Source organism: Arachis ipaensis, chromosome B3 (assembly GCF_059453495.1).
Source record: "Arachis ipaensis isolate K30076 ecotype BB chromosome B3, ASM5945349v1, whole genome shotgun sequence".
Taxonomy (NCBI): Eukaryota; Viridiplantae; Streptophyta; class Magnoliopsida; order Fabales; family Fabaceae; genus Arachis; species Arachis ipaensis.
The window spans coordinates 68,938,873-68,960,451 of record NC_142438.1 but is presented as its reverse complement, the minus strand read 5'-3'; the positions used below and the strand labels follow the sequence as shown (position 1 = coordinate 68,960,451).

At 38.0% G+C, this 21,579-nt stretch overlaps 1 non-coding gene across 1 annotated transcript; it reads right to left on the bottom strand.

Annotated features, from left to right (window-relative positions):
- Nucleotides 1–247: 247 nt before the first annotated feature.
- LOC148571012 (small nucleolar RNA R71) lies at nucleotides 248–351 on the bottom strand. The gene has a single exon (XR_015909030.1). It is a non-coding gene; the product is annotated as a small nucleolar RNA R71 (small nucleolar RNA).
- Between the last annotated feature and the right edge of the window lie 21,228 nt (nucleotides 352–21,579).

Sequence of the window (21,579 nt, the reverse complement as noted above, 5' to 3'; positions counted from 1 at the left end):
TCATTGTTCATTTGGTGGAAGTGCTAATGAAGACCCAAACCAACATCTCACAAAATTCCTGAGAATTTGTGACACTGTGAAGTCCAATGGAGTCCAGGAAGATGCATATAAACTGCTTTTGTTCCCATTTTCACTTAGGGACAAAGCAGCTAAGTGGCTGGAATCATTCCCAAGGGGGAGTCTAACAACATGGGATGAGGTGGAAAGCAAGTTTCTGGCACGTTTCTACCCCCCACAAAAGGTCAATAGGCTTCGATCTGAGGTTCAGACTTTTAGACAACAAGATGGTGAAACTCTCTACGAGGCATGGGAGAGATTCAAGGACTTGACAAGGAAATGCCCACCAGACATGTTCCATGATTGGGTGCAATTGCATATTTTCTATGATGGACTCTCTTATGAATCAAGGAAGGCTGTAGACCATTCATCAGGAGGTTCATTGAACAGGAAAAAGACTGTGGAAGAAGCCATTGAAGTGATTGAGACAGTGGCTGAGAATGAGTACTACTATGCATCAGAGAGGCACAACACTAAGGGAGTCATGGAGCTGAACCATGTTGATACAATTCTAGCCCAAAACAAGGTGTTTGCCAAGCAACTAGCAGAGCTTACCAGGCAATTAGAAACAAAGCAAGTAGCTGCAATACACACACAAGATCAAGAGGAAGTAAGCATTTAAGGAGGTGATTGGGAAGAGGCCAATTATGTGGGAAACCAACAAAGGCAATCATATGATCCACACTCCAACACTTACAACCCAGGATGGAAAAATCACCCAAACTTTGGGTGGGGGAACCAACAAACCCAACCACAAAACCACAAACCTTACAACCACAACCAACATAACAATTCCACATACCAAAACTCCAACCAAAGATCATACCAAGCCACACAAAACACTTACCCCCAACCATCATATCATGGCCAAAATAATCAACCTACCCAACTTAATCTGAACCAACAATTTCAAGATCAATTAAACCGGATAGAAGGAATGATGGCAACCATGAGTCAAGACATAACCGAATTGAAAAGCTTCAGGGATGATGTGAGAGCTACCTTAAGAAACCATGGTGAAAAACTCAAGAGGATGGAGTCTCAAGTAGGAGAGCTATCTCAACAGGCCGTCAAATCAACTGCAGTGTTCCCTAGTGACACAGAAAAGAATCCTAAAGGGGAACAAAAGAGAGTGAGATGGGAAGAATGCAAGGCCATCACCATATTGAAGGAAGTTTCAGAAGAAGAAGGAATCAGGCCCTCAGAGCAGGAGCCAGAAATCTTGAAGGAAGGTGTGGAAGAAGTTAAGCAGGAAAGTGGAACTAAGCAAGCCAAGGAACTGCAAAAAGGCATGCTGGAAATATACCAACCAAAAGCACCATTTCCTCAGAGGTTAGGAGGAGGTGAAAAAGGGAAAACCTATTCAAGGTTTTTAGAGACATTTAACTCTCTCCATGTCAATATTCCCTTTCTTGAGATTCTCCATCAAATGCCTACACACATCAAGTATTTAAAGGAATTGTTAAGCAAGAAAAGAGTTTTGAAGGGAGGACAAACGGTAACAATGAACAAAGAATGCAGTGCTCTCATCAAGAAGGACACACTCTCTAAGAAAACGGACCCAGGAAGTTTTCATATCCCTTGCATCATAGGGGAAACAAAAATTGACAGAGGATTCTGTGATATAGGAGCTAGCATAAATGTGATGCCTCTAACTCTTATGAAGAGGCTACAACTGAATGAGGTGAGATCCACTGATGTAATCATACAACTGGCTGACAAAACTCAGAAGCAAGCTGAAGGGGTAGTTGAAAATGTGCTGGTGAAAGTGGGGGATTATTACTTCCCCACAGACTTTGTCATTGTGGACATGGAGGAAAGCTACTTACACCCTATCATTCTGGGCAGACCATTTCTAGCCACTACTAGAGCGCTCATAGATGTAGAACAAGGAGAGCTAATTCTGAGAATACATGATGAACAGCTCATTTTCAAAGTTTTCAAACCTGCATCTGAGCCTGAACCAGAACCTGAAAAGCCTAAGGATGATAGTAGCCATCTGTGTTTGGAGGAAAGTAATCCAGCAGCTGAAACTCTAAAACAGTCCTTGGAAGGCAAACAAGAGTTGCAAGAGTTAAAGCCACAAGAATCAGTGGAAACAGATCAGAAGGATCCTCCTGACATAAGGGTCAATGAAGAAATCCTCAAGAGAAAGGGAAGAGTGATAGGGAGATTGCCAAGAGGGTGGAGAAACAAGAAAATTCCCACTGAAAGTTTTTCTCCGGGAGATAACGTGATATCAAGTCATTATCTGCCAATTCCACCTGGCCTCAAAACCATTCCTTCCCAGCTCCCTCAAGTGTTCACAATCAGGAAAGTTCTTTCTATGGAACATTTAGAGGTCATGAATGAATCAAGTGGGGACGTTTTCATAGTGAGAGGAGAAGACGTCAAGCACTACAATCCACCCTAACAAGGGACAACCGTCAAGCTAGTGACGTTAAAGAAGCGCTTGTTAGGAGGCAACCCAACCTGAGGTAATACCCTTTTGCTGTTTCTTTTATTTGTTTCAATAAAAAGGGTGAAGTAGTTTCTGTGCATTGCAAAGAAATAAGTTTGGTGTTTCACACCAAACAATGAATTCGTAGATCAATAATTCAAAGGGGAATATGTGACTCTAAGTTTGGTGTTCCACCATAAAGATCAACTGAACACAACAACCTTTGAATTATATGAAAGGAACAACCATTTTAAGCAGTCACAGAAATGCTTAGAACCCTTAGCAGCAACTTCATTCCAAAGAGAACTCAAGGACTCAAAGAATAGAGAAGTAAGTGGGAGTCTAAGTTTGGTGTTCGCACACCAAAACTCGGATACTTACCCACACATAGTTGAGCTAACCACTCAAGTGTTTGAGAAGCAAGCAACTTCATCACTCTTTGCAGGAAAGGAAACAAGGATCTTAAAGCATGAAGCAACAATTAGGAGAAGAAGGAGAAATCAAATTGTTTCCTGGCAACAAAGAGAAATCAAGAAATTTCACAAGGTGGTATTATTCCTTGATAATTCTTTAAAAAGGGCAAACAAAAGCATGCTTGTTCTGGTTTAGACTGTAAATGTTGAATCTTTCTGGAATGGGAAGTTGTTAGTATATTTGTCTGTTTATTGCTTTGAATAAAGTGAATACCTAGATGTTTGGATATAACTTCACCTTCTTAAACGAGTGCTTGCCATGCTTGTTCTGTTTCCAAAAATAAAAGAAAAGTTTGAACAAAAGTAACTTGGCTAAATTAGTGACAAATCAAGTAGAATTAAGTGGTGGTATGCATGCTTGATTGTTTAGTCAGATCACTGGAATTAGAGTGTAGAATTATCATTCTTTGTGTAGAAATTGAAAACTGTCTATGGATCTTGATGAATAAATGTCTTTGGCCATGAAAAAGAAAGAAAAAGAAGAAGAAAAAGCCACTGAAAAAGGGCAACCAAAAAGCAAAAAAAATTGAGAAAATAAGCTAGGTACCAATGGTTTGAACTTCTGAGACAAATGCCTGTGGTGTTTATGTATTAAGGATATGCTTGGATGAATAGGTTCTGAGGAGTGTTTCAACACTTGGTAACTTGGGTTAACTAACCCGGGATTATCAACCAAAAGTCCATTATCAAGAGCAACCTAAATACAAAACATTTAGTCACACAAAGAGGTGCTGGGCACCAATGTCTCAAGAAGAAATGTGAACTAAAGTGCCTAAAGTGGATATGTGTAGTGCACTGATAAGAAAAAGAAAATGCCAAAGGCTTGTGCAACACATGACACTAAGCAAACAAGGAGCAAAAGAAGCTCTAAGAAAAAGAAAAGAAAAACTAAGAAGAGAAAAGTGACAAGGACATAAGAATAACAAGAGGCCATAGCAGTGTTTGATGGATGCAATGAAAAAGTGATAATCTTACCTGATAAGTATGAAAAAGTGATGCTGCAACTTTCTGCATAAAACCCTTCTGATGAACTTCAAATGCCTGCTAATATAGCCAATGTAATTGCTTTCTGTTTCATACTTTCTTCTCAAATAACTCAGGACTTGCTTAGGGACAAGCAAGTATTAAGTTTGGTGTTGTGATGCCAAGGCATCTTAGGGTAGTTTCACTAGCATTTTTCTGTTAGTTTTAGTTGTTTTATGCATTTTCTTGAGCTTAAAGTAACCAAAAATGGTTAAATGAAGAACAAAGCAATAAACCATCCAAACAGTATGATTTTAATGCAAATTCCATGAGTTTTAGTTATATTACTTAAATGCTATGAATGGAAGATTTCTCATGAAATTTTGCAAGACTTTGATGCAATTGTTTGGATGATTTCAGGGAAGAAGAGGCTAAGCAAGGAAGCAACAAAATCAATAAAGGAAGCTTGAATATCAAATGTGGAGTTTAAGTTCCAGTTTAAGCCTAAACTGGAGTTTAAACGCCAGAATCATGAAGGCTAAGAAATGCTAGAATTGAAGTTTAACCTCCAGTTTAACCTTAAACTGGAGGTTAAACGCCAGAATGAAAAGTCTCACCAAAGAAGCATTCCACGTTTAACCTCCAGTTTGACCTCAAACTGGAGGTTAAACGCCAGAATGATAATGCCACTCAGGAAGGAGTTCCACGTTTAACCTCCAGTTTAACCTTAAACTGGAGGTTAAACGCCAGAATGGGAAAAGCACCAGGGAGCCATTTCCACGTTTAAGCTCCAGTTTGACCTCAAATTGGAGCTTAAACGTGTTCGACCAAGTTTTCTCCTCCAGGGTTGCTCTCTCCATTTCCACGTTTAAGCTCCAGTTTGACCTCAAACTGGAGCTTAAACGTGTTCGACACCTCCAGGGCTACCCTTCTAAGCTTCCACGTTTAACCTCCAGTTTAACCTTAAACTGGAGGTTAAACGTGTTCGACCTCCAGGATGCCTCCTTCCATTTCCACGTTTAACCTCCAGTTTGACCTTAAACTGGAGGTTAAACGTGTTCGACCTCCAGGGCTGCCCTTCCTATATCCACGTTTAAGCTTCAGTTTGACCTCAAACTGGAGCTTAAACGTGTTCGACTACATGACTCTCCAGGGCTGCCTTCTTCCATTTCCACGTTTAAGCTTCAGTTTAACCTTAAACTAAAGCTTAAACGTGCTTCTACAAAAGGCCTCACTGGAAGTGTCTGGCGTTTAAGCTGCAGTTTAAGCTTAAACTGCAACTTAAACGCCACTCTTGGAAAAGGTTTCTGGACCAAAGATATTGTGGTTTAAGTTAGTATTTGAGCACAAACATTAACTTAAACTTATTCTGGTATGAAACCCAATTGAATATCATGGTTTATGGGATTGGGCCTGAAGGATTGATGAGTCTGAAATTTCAATTTATTGAGTCATGTGCCATTATTTGATTATCACTAAGTTGGCTCAATGAATGTTACAGAATTTGGACCAGCAGCCTCATCAAGATTATGGATCATAAACCCAAGGCAAAAGGAAAGCAGGGAGAGGCCTCAAAGCCCAAGAAACACAACAGAAGCTCAATATAGAAAGTGTATAAATAGGATAGAATTTAAGTTAGAAAGGACTTTTTACCTTCACTTTGAGCTAGTTTTCATATCTTTGTAATTGAATTCAGAGCTATGACTCACTAAACCCCCTTTCATTGGGTTAGGGAGCTCTATTGTAATTCAATGAATCAATAATAGTTTATCTTCTTCTTCAATCTTTTCTCTTGAATTTTGTTAGAAAGCTTCTCGATCTAATTCCATTGAGTAGTTGTCTTGGGAAAGAAACTACCCATAATTGGAATCCTTCGGAACCTTGGGAAAGGAATGGAGGATTCATGCTAGAGAAGCTTTCTCACAGTGAATTGGATTGGGGTTTGGATGGATATTGTGACATGTAATCCTACCAAATTGTGGTTCATGAAACTGTGTGGTATAATCAGTGATCGAGCATCATCTCTTCTTATGAACATTTAAACCAAGGGATTGGGAATTTGTTCATTTTTAGAGAGAATTGGTGAGCCAAGGGATTGGGATCCAATCATATAAGATTGCCAAGCAAAATTCAATGAACGCATTGCTTGAGGAAGAGATAAACATGTTTTGATTCGGAGATCTCAATATCTCCTATAACCCAATGAATCCCCCAATTCTGATTACATCTTCTCTTTACATTCTGCAACTCAATTCATGCAATCACCCCCATTCCCTTTTAATTTCAGCAATTTAGTTTCTGCTCTTTAATTCATGCAATTTAAGATTCCGCCATTTCAATTTCTTGTCATTTACTTTTCCCGCCAATTTTACATTCCGCAATTCTCATCTCAATCTTGATTCCGCTCAACTAGAACACACTTCTAATCCGAATTGCTCACTCAACCAATCCTTGTGGGATTCGACCTCACTCTATTGTGAGTTTTTACTTGACGATAACCGGTGCACTTGCCGGAAGGAATTTTGCCAATCGTGCAATTTCCTAAATCGTAGCATAACTAGTTTATGTGCATCATGCCCAGAGCTCTTAAGCACACTTTTTTTGCTTTGGACCACGACTTTAACCGCTCAGTCTCAAGCTTTTCACTTGACACCTTCACGCCACAAGCACATGGTTAGGGACAGCTTGGTTTAGCCGCTTAGGCCAGGATATTATTCCTTTGGGTCCTCCTATACATTAATGCTCAAAGCCTTGGATCCTTTTTACCCTTGCCTTTTGGTTTAAAGGGTTATTGGCTTTTTCTGCTTACCTTTTCTTTTTCTTTTTCTTTTTCTTTTTCTTTCTTTTTCTCTTTTTTTCTTTATTTTTTTTGCCATTTTCTTTTCATATATTTTTTTTTCGCAAGCTTTTGCTTTTCACTGCTTTTTCTTGCTTCAAAAATCAATTTTATGATTTTTCAGATTATCAATAACATTTCTCTTTTTTATTATTCTTTCAAGAGCCAACAATTTTAAAATTCATAAACAACAAATATAAAAGATATGCACTGTTCAAGCATTCATTCAGAAAATAAAAGGTATTGCCTCCACATCAAAATAATTAAACTAATTTCAAGATAGAACTCGAAATCATGCACTTCTTGTTCTTTTGCAATTTAAAAACATTTTTCATTTAAGAAAGGTGATGGATTCATAGGACATTCATAGCTTTAAGACATAGACACTTAAATACTAATGATCATGTAATAAAGACACAAACATAGACAAAACATAAAGCATGTAATTCGAAAAACAGAAAAATAAAAACAAGAAAATTAAAGAATGGGTCCACCTTAGTGATGGCAGCTAGTTCTTCCTCTTGAAGATCTTATGGAGTGCTTGAGCTCTTCTATGTCTCTTCCTTGCCTTTGTTGCTCCTCCTTCATGGCTCTTTAGTCCTCTTTGATTTTATTGAGGATAATGGAGTGCTCTTAATGCTCTATCCTTAGTTGTCCTATGTTGGAATTCAATTCTCCTAAGGAGGTGTTGATTTGCTTCCAATAGTTTTGTGGAGAAAAGTGCATCCCTTGAGGTATCTCAGAGATTTCTTGATGAGGAATTTCCTCATGCTCTTGTTGAAGTCCATGAGTGGGCTCTCTTATTTGATCCATCCTCTTTTTAGTGATAGGCTTTTGAGATGAATCTCTCCATCTTCCATGACTCGGAGTTGGAAGAAATTGCCTTCCCTTTCCTCTTTCTAGAGGTTTCTCCGGCCTTAGGTGCCATTAATGGTTATAGAAAAATAAAAAGCAGAGCTTTTTCCATACCAAACTTAAAAAGTTTGCTCGTCCTTGAGCAAAAGAAGAAAGAAGGAGTTAGAAGAAGAAGAGATTGAGGAGATAGAGGTGTGTGAATGGTTTGACCAAGGGGGGTTTAGGTGGTTATGATGTGTGAAAAGGAAGGAGTGATAAGGGGCTTATATAGGAGTGGAGTGGAGAGGGAATTCTTGTAATAGGGGTTGGGTTTGGGAGGGAGATGGTTTAAATTTGAATGGGTGGGAGTAGGTGGGTTGTATGATAGTTTTGGAGGAGAAATGGAGGTGATTGGTGGAGGTTATTTTGGAGAAGAGTGTTAAAGAGAGGTGTGAAGAGGAGAGAAGAAAAGGTTGGGTAGGTGGGGATCCTGTGGGGTCCACAGATCCTAAGGTGTCAAAGAATTCTGCTCCCTACACCATTCTGGCGTTCAAATGCCCCCTGTGTGCCATTTCTGGCGTTAAACACCAGCTCTATTACTTTTTCTGGTGTTAAACGCCAGTTCTGCTACCTTTTCTGGCGTTAAACGCCAGCTCTGCTACCTTTCCTAGCATTAAACGCCAGTCTACTGCCCATTTCTGGCGTTTAACGCCAACCAGACGCCAGACAACCTTTTCTAGCGTTAAATACCCAGAGTGCTGCCCATCTGGCGTTTAAACGCCAGTAAGCCTGTCCTCCAGGGTATGCTATTTTTGATGCTGTTTTTCATTTTTCCTTAATTTTGCAGTTGTTTTTATGACTTCACATGATCATCAACCTAAAGAAAACATAAAATAACAATGGAAAACAAATAAATATAATTAAATAACATTGGGAATTATAACATTGGGTTGCCTCCCAACAAGCACTTCTTTAATGTCAATAGCTTGACAGTGAGCTTTTAGAGAGCCTTACAGATACTCAGAGCTTGATGTTGGCCTCCCAACACCAAACTTAGAAGTTGAGTGTGGGGGATCTGTTTGACTCTGTATTGAGAGAAGCTTTTCATGCTTCCTCTCCATGGTTACAGAAGAAGATCCTTGAGCCTTAAACACAAGGTAGTCCTCATTCAATTGAAGGACTAACTCTCCTCTGTCTACATCAATCACAACTCTTGCTGTGGCTAGGAAGGGTCTTCCAAGGATGATGGATTCATCTTCATCCTTCCCAATGTCTAGGATTATAAAATCAGCAGGGATGTAAGCCTTCAACCTTCACTAAGACATCCTCTACAAGTCTATAAGCCTGTTTCCTTGAATTATCTGCCATCTCTAGTGAGATTCTTGCAGCTTGTACCTCAAAGATCCCTAGTTTCTCCATTACAGAGAGTGGCATGAGGTTTATACTTGAACCAAGGTCACACAGAGCTTTCTTAAAGGTCATGGTGCCTATGATGCAAGGTATTAAGAACTTTCGGGGATCCGGTTTCTTCTGAGGTAATTTCTGTTGAACCAATGTATTAAGTTCATTAATGAGCAATGGAGGTTCATCCTCCCAAGTCTCATTACCAAATAACTTGGCATTCGGCTTCCTAATTGCTCCTAGATACTGAGCAACTTGCTCTTCAGTAATATCTTCATCCTCTTCAGAGGAAGAATACTCATTAGGGCTCATGAATGGCAACAGTAAGTTCAGTGGAATCTCTATGGTCTCCATATGAGCCTCAGATTCCTTTGGTTCCTCAATAGGGAACTCCTAAGTGGCCAGTGGACGTCCATTGAGGTCCTCCTCAGTGAAAATCACTGCCTTTCCCTCCTCTACAGGTTCGGCCATGTTGGACGTGTTGATGGCCTTGCACTCTCTTTTTGGATTCTCTTATGTATTACTTGAGAGAGTACTATGAGGGATTTCAGTAACTCTTTTACTCAGCTGACCCACTTGTGCCTCCAAATTTCTAATGGAAGACCTTGTTTCAGTCATGAAACTGTGAGTGGTCTTACTTAGATCAGAGATTATGGTTGCTAAGTCAGAGAGGCTCAGCTTAGAATTCTCTGTTTGTTGCTCAGAAGATGATGAAAAAGGCTTGCTATTGCCAAACCTATTTCTGCCACCATTATTATTATTGAATACTTGATGAGGCTTCTGCTAATCCTTTCATGAAAAATTAGGATGATTCCTCCATGAAGGATTATAGGTGTTTCCATAGGATTCTCCCATGTAGTTCACCTCTTCCATTGCAGGATTCTCAGGGTCATAAGCTTTTTCTTCAGAGGCAGCTTCCTTAGTACTGACGGATGCAGCTTGCATTCCAGTTAGGCTCTGAGAAATCATATTGACTTGCTGAGTCAATATTTTATTCTGAGCAAATATTGCATTCAGAGTATCAATCTCAAGAACTCCTTTTTTCTGAGTTGTCCCACTATTCACAGGATTTCTTTCAGAAGTGTACATGAACTGGTTATTTGCAACTATTTCAATGAGTTCCTGGGCTTCTGCAGGCGTCTTCTTCAGATGAAGAGATCCACCAGCAGAGTGATCCAATGACATCTTGGACAATTCAGACAGACCATCATAGAATATACATAGGATGCTCTATTCTGAAAGCATGTTAGAAGGACACCTTCTGATCAATTGTTTGTATCTTTTCCAAGCTTCATAGAGGGATTCACCTTCCTTCTATCTGAAGGTTTGGACTTTCACTCTAAACTTGCTCAACTTTTGAGGTGAAAAGAATTTGTCCAAGAAAGCATTGACCAACTTTTTCCAAGAGTTCAAGCTTTCTTTAGGTTGTGAGTCCAACCATATCCTAGCTCTGTCTCTTACAGCAAAGGGGAAAAGCATAATTCTGTAGACCTCAGGATTAACCCCATTGGTCTTAACAGTGTCACAGATTTGCAAGAATTCAGCTAAAAACTAATGAGGATCTTCTAATGGAAGTCCATGAAACTTGCAATTCTGCTGCATTAGAGAAACTAATTGAGGCTTAAGCTCAAAGTTGTTTGCTCCAATTGCAGGAATTGAGATGCTTCTTCCATAGAAGTCAGAAGTGGGTGTAGTAAAGTCACCAAGCATCTTCCTTGCATCTCCACCATGGTTGTTATTTTCGGTTGCCATGTCTTCTTCTTTTTCAAAAATTTCTGTTAGGTCCTCTCTAAAGTTTTGTGCTTTAGCTTCTCTTAGTTTCCTCTTCAGAGTCCTTTCAGGTTCAGGATCAGTTTCAACAAGAATGTTCTTATCCTTGCTCCTACTCATATGAAAAAGAAGAGAACAGAAAAGGATAGGAATCCTCTATGTCACAGTATAGAGATTCCTTTATGTGAGTAGAAGAATAGAAGAATAGAATGAAGAAGGATGAAGGAGAAGAATTTGAACACAGAGAGAGGGAGAGGGTTCGAATTTTTAAGAAGAGGAGAAGTGTTAGTAAATATATAAATAGAAAGAGATGAGAGGGAGAGAGTTTTCGAAAATTAATTCAAAAGAAAAGAAAATATTTTTGTTTTTATTTTAATTATTAGTTAGGATTCGAATTTATTAAAAGAAATAGAATAAAATTAAAATTTAAAATAATTAGTTAACAAAAAAGAAATTTGAAAAAAAGGTTAGTTATTTTCGAAAATTGGAGAGAGAAAAGTAGTTAGGTGGTTTTGAAAAAGATATGATTGAAATAGAAAACTTTTAAAATCAAACAAAAAGTCAATTAGTTAACTGAAAAAGATTTGAAAATCAATTTTTGAAAAGATAAGAAGTTAGAAAAAGATTTTGAAATTAAGTTTTGAAAAAGATACGATTGAAATCTATTTTGAAAAAAATTTGAAAAAGAAATTAAAAAGATTTGATTTTTGAAATTAAAGTTGATTACTTGACTAACAAGAAACTAAAAGATATGATTCTAGAATTTAAAGATTGATCCTTTCTTAATGGGCAAGTAACAACTTGAAATTTTTTAATCAAAACATTAAATGTTAGTAATAAATTCAAAAATATGAAACAAAAATAAGAAAAAGAGTTTGAAAAAATTTTTTGAAGAATTTTCGAAAAACAGGAAAGAATAATGAAAAGGATTTGATTTTTGAAAAAGATTTGAAAAGATAAAATTTTTAAATTGAAATTTTGACTTGAGTAATAAGAAAAAACCAAATTTTGAAAAGTTTTGACTAAATCAATCTAAAATTTCGAAAATTTATGAGTGAAATAAGGGAAAGATATTTTTTGAGTTTTGAATTTTAATGATGAGAGAGAAAAATACAAAAATGGCACAAAACATAAAAGTTTAACATTAAAACAAAAAATGCATGTAAGAACACTTTGAATGTCAAGATGAACACCAAGAACACTTTGAATGTCAAGATGAACACCAAGAACATATTTTTGAAAATTTTTAAGAAAAGAAAAACATGCAAGACACTAAACTTAGAAATTTTCAATGTTTAGACACTATGAATTCGAAAATGCATATGAAAAACAAGAAAAGACACAAAACAAGAAAAATTAAAGATCAAACAAAGAAAATCGTAAAGAACAACTTGAAGATCATGAAAGAACACATGCATGAATTTTCAAAAATTTAAAGAAAAATTAAAAAGATGCAATTGACACCAAACTTAAAATTTGACACTAGACTCAAACAAGAAACACAAAATATTTTTAGTTTTATGATTTTATTAATTTTTTTGTATTTTTCTAAAATTATTTGGAAAAAGAAAATAAAGGGATACAAAATTTTTAATAAGAATCCCAGGAATCATGCAATGTTAGTCTAAAGCTCCAGTCCAAAAGATTTAGATATGGCCAATGGCCAGCCAAGCTTTAAGTGAAAGCTTCGGTCCAAAAGATTAGACATGGCCAAATAGCCAGCCAAGCTTTAGCATAAAACATACAAGCATGTCAATGAAAAGTGGAAGCCTCAGTCCAAAATATTAGACATGGCTTCACAGCCAGCCAGGCTTCAACATATCTCATGAAACTCTAGAATTCATTCTTAAAAATTCTGAAGAACACAATTTTTTTTTGGGTTTTTCGAAAATAAAAATAAAAAGCGTAAACATAAAATAAAATTACCCAATCTAAGCAACAAGATGAACCGTCAGTTGTCCAAACTCGAACAATTCCCGGCAACGGTGCCAAAAACTTGGTGTACGTAAATCGTGATTCACACTTTTCACATCTCCGCACAACTAACCAGCAAGTGCACTGGGTCGTCCAAGTAATAAACCTTACGTGAGTAAGGGTCGATCCCACGGAGATTGTCAGCTTGAAGCAATCTATGGTCATCTTGCAAATCTCAGTCAGGCGGATTCAAACGGTTATGAGGTTTTGATAATTAAAATATAAATAAAATATGAAATAAGATAAAGTTACTTATGTAATTCACTGGTGGGAATTTCAGATATGCATCTGGAGATGCTTTGTTGCTTCTGAACCTCTGCTTTCCTATTTCCTTCTTCCAACCATGCGTTACTTCCTTCCATGGCAAGCTGTAAGATCCTCTCAGTAAAAATGGTCCTCTACGGTTTCTGCACAGCTAATCAACTGTCGGATTTCTCGTCTCGGATGAAAAATACCAGGTACAGCTACCGCATGGCTAATCATCTGTCGGTTTCCGCTAGCGTCGGAATAGAATCAATTGATCCTTTTGCACACTGTCACTTGTTCCCAACATTCGCAGGTTTGAAGCTCGTCACAGTCATCCCTTCCAAGATCCTACTCGAAATACCACAGACAAGGTTTAAACTTTCCGGATCCCAAGAATGGCTGCCAATAATTCTAGCATATATGACGAAGATACTAATCTCATGGGATCAGTCCGTGTATTAGATACCCAAGAGAATATACTCCAGCTGTCATCCAATGACTACGTTGAAAATCATGTAGACAGCTTTGTGGTTGTCAGGCACGCGGATCTTGGCTAAGCGAGTAACGAAGATTGGGTGATTGTCACGGGTCACCCCTTCATTCTGACTTAACTGAATTAAGTACAAAAGTATATCTTAGATAAGAAGTAGGCGTGAATTGAAAGAAAAACAATAGTACTTGCATTAATTCATGAAGAACAGCAGAGCTCCACACCTTAATCTATGGGGTGTAGAAACTCCACCGTTGAAAATACATAAGTGAAAAAGGTCTAGGCATGGCCGTGAGGCCAGCCCCCAAAACATGAAAAGATGATAAAAGTTACATAAGGTGATCAAAGATCAAAAGTGATCAAAAGATATAAAATAAATCTCTAAAAGTAGTTTTTATACTAAACTAGTAACCTAGGTTTACAGAAAATGAGTAACTAAGTGTAGATAGTGTAGAAATCCACTTTTGGGGTCCACTTGGTGTGTGCTTGGGATGAGAATTGAAGATTTTTCGTGCATAGGCTGTTCCTGGAGTTAAACGCCAGCTTTGGTGCCAGTTTGGGCGTTTAACTCCAATTCTGGTGCCAGTTTGGGCGTTTTACGCCAAGATGTTTTAGGCTGGCTTTGGACGCCAGTTTGGACCATCAAATCTCGGACAAACTATAGACTATTATATATTGATGGAAAGCTCAGGATGTCTACTTTCCAACAAAATTGATAGCGCGCCAATTGGGTTTCTGTAGCTCCAGAAAATCCAATTTGAGTGCAGGAGGGTCAGAATCTAACAGCATCTGCAGTCCTTTTTCAGCCTCTGAATCAGATTTTTGCTCAGGTCCCTCAATTTCAGCCAGAAAATACCTGAAATCACAGAAAAATACACAAACTCATAGTAAAATCTAGAAATGTGATTTTTGAATAAAAATAAATAAAAATATAATAAAAACTAAGTAAAAACAATGCCAAAAAGGTATAAATTATCCACTCATCAATTCCCAAGGAATTTACCAAGCAGCAAGCCCAGAAACTCATGCATGATGCAAAGTACTAATTATTGGATGAACCATATCTCTTTAAGAGATGCTCAGATGGAATAATCCGACGCTGTGTGTCTGCAGAAGAGGCACAGAGAATTCTATGGCATTGCCATGGCTTAGACTATGGAGGACACTTTGGAGGTGAGCGGACAGCCACCAAAGTTCTCCAAAGTGGCTTTTACTGGCCTACTCTCTTTAAAAATTCTAGAGAGTTTGTCCATAACTGTGATAGTTGCCAAAGGGCTGGTAACCTCCCTCATGGTCACAGCATGCCTCAGCAAAGAATCCTAGAGATTGAGCTGTTTGACATATGGGGCATAGATTTTATGGGACCATTCCTGCCTTCATACTCAAGTATCTACATCCTTGTGGCAGTAGATTATGTGTCTAAATGAGTTGAAGCAATAGCAACACCTACCAATGACACCAGAGTAGTAATGAAGTTCCTCCAAAAAAATATCTTTAGTAGATTTGGTGTCCCTAGGACACTAATTAGTGATGGAGGAACTCATTTCTGTAACAGACAACTGGATTCTGTCTTGAGCCGTTACAGAGTTCGCCACAAGGTAGCAACATCGTATCATCCCCAAACAAATGGGCAAGCTGAAGTCTCAAATAGAGAACTAAAGCGAATCCTAGAAAGGATTGGGCTAGAAAGCTTGATGATGCTCTGTGGGCATACAGAACAGCTTTCAAAACCCCCATTGGAACATCACCATACCAGCTGGTGTATGGGAAATCATGTCATTTGCTAGTGGAACTAGAACACAAGGCCTATTGGGCCACTAGATTCCTCAACCTTGATGCTAAAGCAGCAGGAGAGAAACGGCTGCTCCAACTAAATGAGTTGGATCAATTCTGCTTAGCTGCATTTGAAAATGCAAAGATCTATAAGGAAAAAGAAAAACGGTGGCATGACAAGAAAATATCTTCCATAGTCTTTGAACCAGGACAGAAGGTCCTGCTCTTCAACACAAGACTCAAATTCTTCCCTAGGAAACTCAAATCCCGTTGGAAGGGACCCTATGTGATTCCTAGTGTATCACCTTATGGGCACATAGAACTTCAAGGAAAAGACCCTAACACAAGGTTCACTGTGAATGGACAGAGGGTCAAACATTACATTGGAGGAGATATAGAGCCAGGAGGCTCAACACTGTTACTAAGTTAAGTACAGTGAGGTCCAGCTAAAGACATTAAAGAAGCGCTTGTTGGGAGGCAACCCAATGATTCCTCATATATTATTAATTTTCTAAATTATTTCTGTTTTAATCAATTTTATTTTTAATTTTTTATTATGTTTTAATTTGGTTAATTTTCATGTTAGTGATCATGAACAGTGCTTAAAATAAAGGCAGAATGATACAGAACAGCAAACAGAATACCCTAGAGAAGGAAGCCCCCTGGCGTTAAACGCCAGAAAAGGGTGGCAAGGTTTAAACGCCCATGGAGGCAGCAAGCCTGGCGTTAAACGCCAGCCAAAGAGCTCTAGCTGGGCATTTAACGCCCTAAATGGAGCACAAGCCTGGCGTTAAATACCAGCCAGGAGGCCCTGGCTGGGCGTTTAACACCCAAGAAGGAGCACATGCCTGGCGTTAAACGCCGGCCAGGAAGCCCTAGCTGGGCGTTTAAACGCCAGCAAGGCAGCATGGAGGTAATTTTAAAATTCTCATCTTCTCTTCATTCAACTCATCTTTTTCATATTCAATTTCAAATATTATTTTATTTTCAAATCAAATCTTGTTCAAATACTTCTATTTCAATTTAATTCCAAATTTAACATATCTTTAATTCTTTTCAAATCCTTTCCAAAATTTCATATCTTTTTTTCAACTTGTTTTCAAGTTCTTTCAAAATCTTTTCTTATCTTTAAAATTTCGTTCATATCTTTTATTAAACTTTCAAATCTTTTTCATACTTCTTATCTTATCTTTAAAATATTTTTTATCTTTTTAAAATCTTTTCTTATCTTTCAAGTTTAACAACTTATCTTTTTCAAAAATCTTTATCTTTCTTTAATGATTATTTTTAAAAATCCCTTCTCCCCCTTCCTTTATATATGTGACCGTGCCCCTCTCTCTCACTCACCACCTCTCATTCGAATTCTATTCTCTATTTCTACCTTTACTTCACTTTTCTTCTTCTTCCTTTCTTACTTTTTGCTTGAGGACGAGCAAATCTTCTAAGTTTGGTGTGGAAGAAGCCCTGTCCTCTCATCAAGAATTCAATCCCATGGCTCCAAGAAGTGGCAAGACTGCCCCAAAGAACAAAAAAAGAAGACAACTCAATAGTTGTTTTTAAACCTGTTCAATTTCTTACCAAGCAACATGAAGAATATTTTCACAAGATAATGAGTAAAAGGCCAGTAATCCCTGAGTTGGGATTCAATTTAGGAGAAGAAGAATACCCGAAGATCCAAGAGCAAATTCGAAGGTTGAGGCTGGGAGATTCTAACTTATCCTTAGTCTAAAGTTGGACACAACATGATCCATGAATTCTATGCAAATCTGTAGATAACAGATAAGCAAAAAAAAGATGGAACATCCTTCTATACTTTCGCACTATGGTTAGGGGGAAGATCATGTATTTTTATTTGGATAGAGTGAGAGAGATCTTCAAATTACCTTTGCAAAAGAATGACCCTGAATCATACAACAGAAGGGTTGTAGCTAACCAAAAGCTGGATCAAGTCCTAGAGGACATATGCTTGCTTGGAACTTAATGGATTGAGAATACAAAAGGGCAGCCATGCCAGTTAAAAAGGGCAAACCTCAAGCCAGTTGCTAGAGGATGGCTAGACTTTATTGGGCATTCTATACTCCCCAAAAGTAATCGCTCTGAAGTCACTATTCTAAGAGCAGTGATGATTCACTGCATCATAATGGGAATGAGGTAGAAATCTACCAAATAATTCTCCGTGAGATTTACAGGTTAGCAAACAGGGTGTCTACTAATGCCATGCTGGGTTATCCAAATCTCATCTTTCGCCTATGCCAAGAGGCCAAGGTCCTGATCCCCTCCGATAACTTTATTCCAGTAGTAAGTCCAATCACCAAACAGGTGATGGAGAGTTCCAAGATAGAAGAAGATCACCCTAAAAGGAAGCCACCTGAGCCTCCCCAAGAGATCCCTCCAATTGAGTATTGGGACCAGCTGAAGGTGTCTGTAATATACTTATAGAGCACTTTAGATTAGCTCAAAGAGGAGCAGAGAGATCAGACCAGCATGATTTGCAGACTGATCAAGGAGCAAGAGAAGCAAGGGCATGAGATGGAGGAGTTGAAGAGCCCAGCGTCCCTCAAACTGAAGGCCCCAGCGCCCCTCAAGCTGAAGGTTGTTGAGTTTCAACCATGTACCTACTCCTATTCCTATTTCACGTATTTCCATCCTAATTTAGAGTTGCATGATCACTAGTAGTATTTAAGTCTTTATTTTTATTTTTATGTCTTTTAATTTTTAGGATTACATAAGCATTAGTAGCAATTAATTAATTTTTATTTTCCAATTAGCTATAAATTATTCCTCTTATCATCATTAAACATAAATAAAATAGTAGATTTTTTTAGAAGAATTAAAGATGCATAAATTTTCGAGTTCTATAATAAAGAATAATCAATTATTTTTTATGTGGTGTCATTGCTTTAGTTTTCTGAATGTATGATTAAACAGTGCATATTTGAAGTTGGAATTTTAGGATGCTGACTCTTGAAAGAATAAAGAAAAAAGAAAAATATTATTGATAATCTGAAAAATCCAAAATTTGATTCTTGAAGCATGAAAAAGCAGCAAAGAAAAATAAAAAGCATATTTCAAAAAAATGGCAAAAAAGAAAAGAAAATAGAAAAAGAAAGAAAAAAAAGCAATTAGCTCTTTAAACTAAAAGGCAAGAGCAAAAAGCCAGTTACCCTTTAAACCAAAAGGCAAGGGTAAAAGGATCCAAGGATTTGAGTATTAGTGGTTAGGATGGCCTAAAGAAAACAAAATCTTGACCTAAGTGGCTCAACTAAGCTGTCCCTAACCATGTGCTTGTGGCGTGAAGGTGTCAAGTGAAAAGCTTGAGACTGAGCGGTTAAAGTCATTATCCAAGCAAAAAGAGTGTTCTTAAGAACTCTGAATACCTCTATTTGGGGATTCTAGCAAAGTTGAATCAGAATCTGAAAAGGTACACCTAGTTAAAGTGTATATTGCATTTATGTATTCGGTGATAATACTGGAAAAACAAAGTGCATAGGGTCATGGCCAAGACTCTAAAAAGCTGTGTTCGAGGATAAAAAAGAACTGAACTAGGAGAATCAATAATATCATCTGGATTCTAAATTCCTAAGGATGCCAGTCATTCTCAGTTTCAGTGGATAGTGAGATACCAAAACTATTCAAAAGCAAAAAGCTACTAAGTCCCGCTCATCTAATTGAAACTGAGCTTCATTGGAAACTCTGAAAATTATTGCATCCTACTCTTCTTTTCATCCTATTTTATTTTTATTTTCTTGGAACAAGCAACAGTTTAAGTTTGGTGTTGTGATGAGCGGATATTTTATACCCTTTTTGGCATTATTTTCATATAATTTTTAGTATGTTTTGTATAGTTTTTATTAAGTTTCTATAGGTTTTAGTGTTAAATTCACATTTTTGAATTCTACTTTGAGTTTGTGTGTTTTTGTGCAATTTCAAGTATTTTCTGGCTGAAATTGAGGAGCTGGAGCAAAAGTCTGATTCAGAGACAGAGAAAGCACTGCAGATGCTGTCCAGATCTGAACTCCTTGCACACGGAAGAGCTTTTCTGGAGTTACAGAAGTCCAAATGGATCATTCTCAATGGAAATGGAAATTTGACTTCTAGATCATTCCAGCAACGATTAATAGTCCATACTTTGCTTCGGATTAGAAGGCCCAAAACTGGCGTCCAATGCCAGCCTCCTGCCCCCTTCCAGGAGTCCAGCGCCCAAGGAGCAGAGCCCAGTGTCCAAACGCCTAGAGAGGACCCCTAGCCAGCGTTCAACACCCTAGAGGCCTCCTAGCACATGGATCACATCAAAGCTCGGCCCAAACACTTACCAAGTGGGCCCCAGAAGTAGATTTTAGCACTAAAGAGACGTTTTACCCTAACTAGTCATTAGTTTAGTATTTAAAGTAGATCACTCTTTGTTAAGGATCTTAAGCCACTTTACACATTTTTACCATTGTATTTCCTTTCAGTATGAGTTTCTAAACCTCCTAGGTTGAGGGGAGGAGCCCTACTGAGTCTAATGAATTAATAAAAGTATTACTATTTTTCTTCGATCCGTGTGTGATTAATTCTAAGATGTATATTTGTTCTTCAACATGGTGAATAAGATGACCAGTGACAATCAGCTCTGTTCATCATACTAGGACCGCGTGCCTAACAACCACTCGTGTCTACTTGGGTTCGTGCGAATACTTCAGTGGAAAGCATTGAACTGCCAGCTTGGTTATGCATCTCTCAGACGGCTAATCCACGACTTCATTGGGGACTTCTCGAGACACCAGTTCAGCCGATTTATGGGGAGATTATGGTCTCTATGGTAGTGGCTAGAACCCAAAGATGCAGCATTCTCTGATCCGGAAGATCCAACCTTGTCTGTGGCATTTTGAGTAGGATCATCAAGGAGAACGGACTGTACGAGCTTCACCCTCAATCAGAATGGATCCACACTAACTTGGGGTTCAAATCTAGAGGATTTTTGGCAGCTGCTCAAACCAGCATTAATCACTTATAGCTTGCCATGGAAGATATCATTCACAAGCAAAGAAGATAGTAATACCAGAGTTAATTCAGAAAGGCTAAGCAACTCCAATCCTCAACTATATTCCTATTACTGATTTCATTGACAAAATACTGATGAGACGCAGAAGCTGGTGAATTAAAAATTATTAAAATGGTTACGTTGCAAGTATAGTTCTTAACTCACAGAAAATCTGCCTATCAATTTAGAAATATATCACAGAGAATTAAATTAAAAATTACTGGGAGTTTTAAGTCCCAGGTCGTCTCCTAACGAGTTGCAGAAAAGTGTGCTATCTTATTAATCAGATGTTCCAATAAGTTGAGCTAAGTAAATTGGAATGTAAATTGAGGGAAGTTAAATAATATGAATAAAAGCCTTGACTGGGAGTTGATTGGTTGGAATTTCTATTATTGGTGGAGTGATTGTAAGATTAATTTATAATTAATGATTGTTCTGTTTGGTTATCCTTTACTGAGTAAGGGAAAGGTAAACAAGCTGGAATGCCAGATCTGTTCACAAGTTGCAACCCACTTAGTTCAAAGGGATTGGCATTGGTGATAGGATAGCAATCCAACATTTAACCCAATTACAAATTTCTCTTTAATCCTTCCAACCCAAGAGTTCCTTTTAATCAACTCCCCATCAAGTAAGGAAACTACTCACGCATTGTAAATAAAGAATCCATAGCATATGAAAGGGAATTAAAAGAAGACATGATTATTGGAATTGAAATTAAATTAAAAAGAAATAATCCTTGCATTAAATAATCATAAAAGTATTCAAATAACAAAATTGAACAAAACAAGGAACATGGAAGAATAAAACCAAGTTGAGAAAACGAACTAGAATAACGAAGTCTTGATGAGGGAATAACTCTTCTCAATGTTCCAATGCTAAGACCAATTGAAAATTAAAATTCTAAAACCTAGAGAGAAAAACCTAAGAAAGTAAAAACTAGATCTGAAACTGTCTCTGAATGAATCTGTTAATTATTTCTGCATGTTCTCTGACTCTAGTCTGCTGTTCCAGGCCAAAAACTGGGTCGAAATAGGGCCCAAAATCGCCCCCAACGAATTCTGCAGATTATGCAGATCGCACATGTCACGCGATCGCGTCATCCATGCGGACGTGTCATTCGCGCTTTTCCTCGCCACGCGTTTGCGTCGTCCACGCTACCGCGTCGCCAGAACTTTTCCAATTCGTGCGGCCGCGTGAGCCATGCGGCCGCGTCACTGCGATTTGCTCTCCTTCGCGCGGTCGCCTGAGCCATGTGACCGCGTCACTTCTCGCTGGTTATCTCCTCAAATTCTTGTGTTT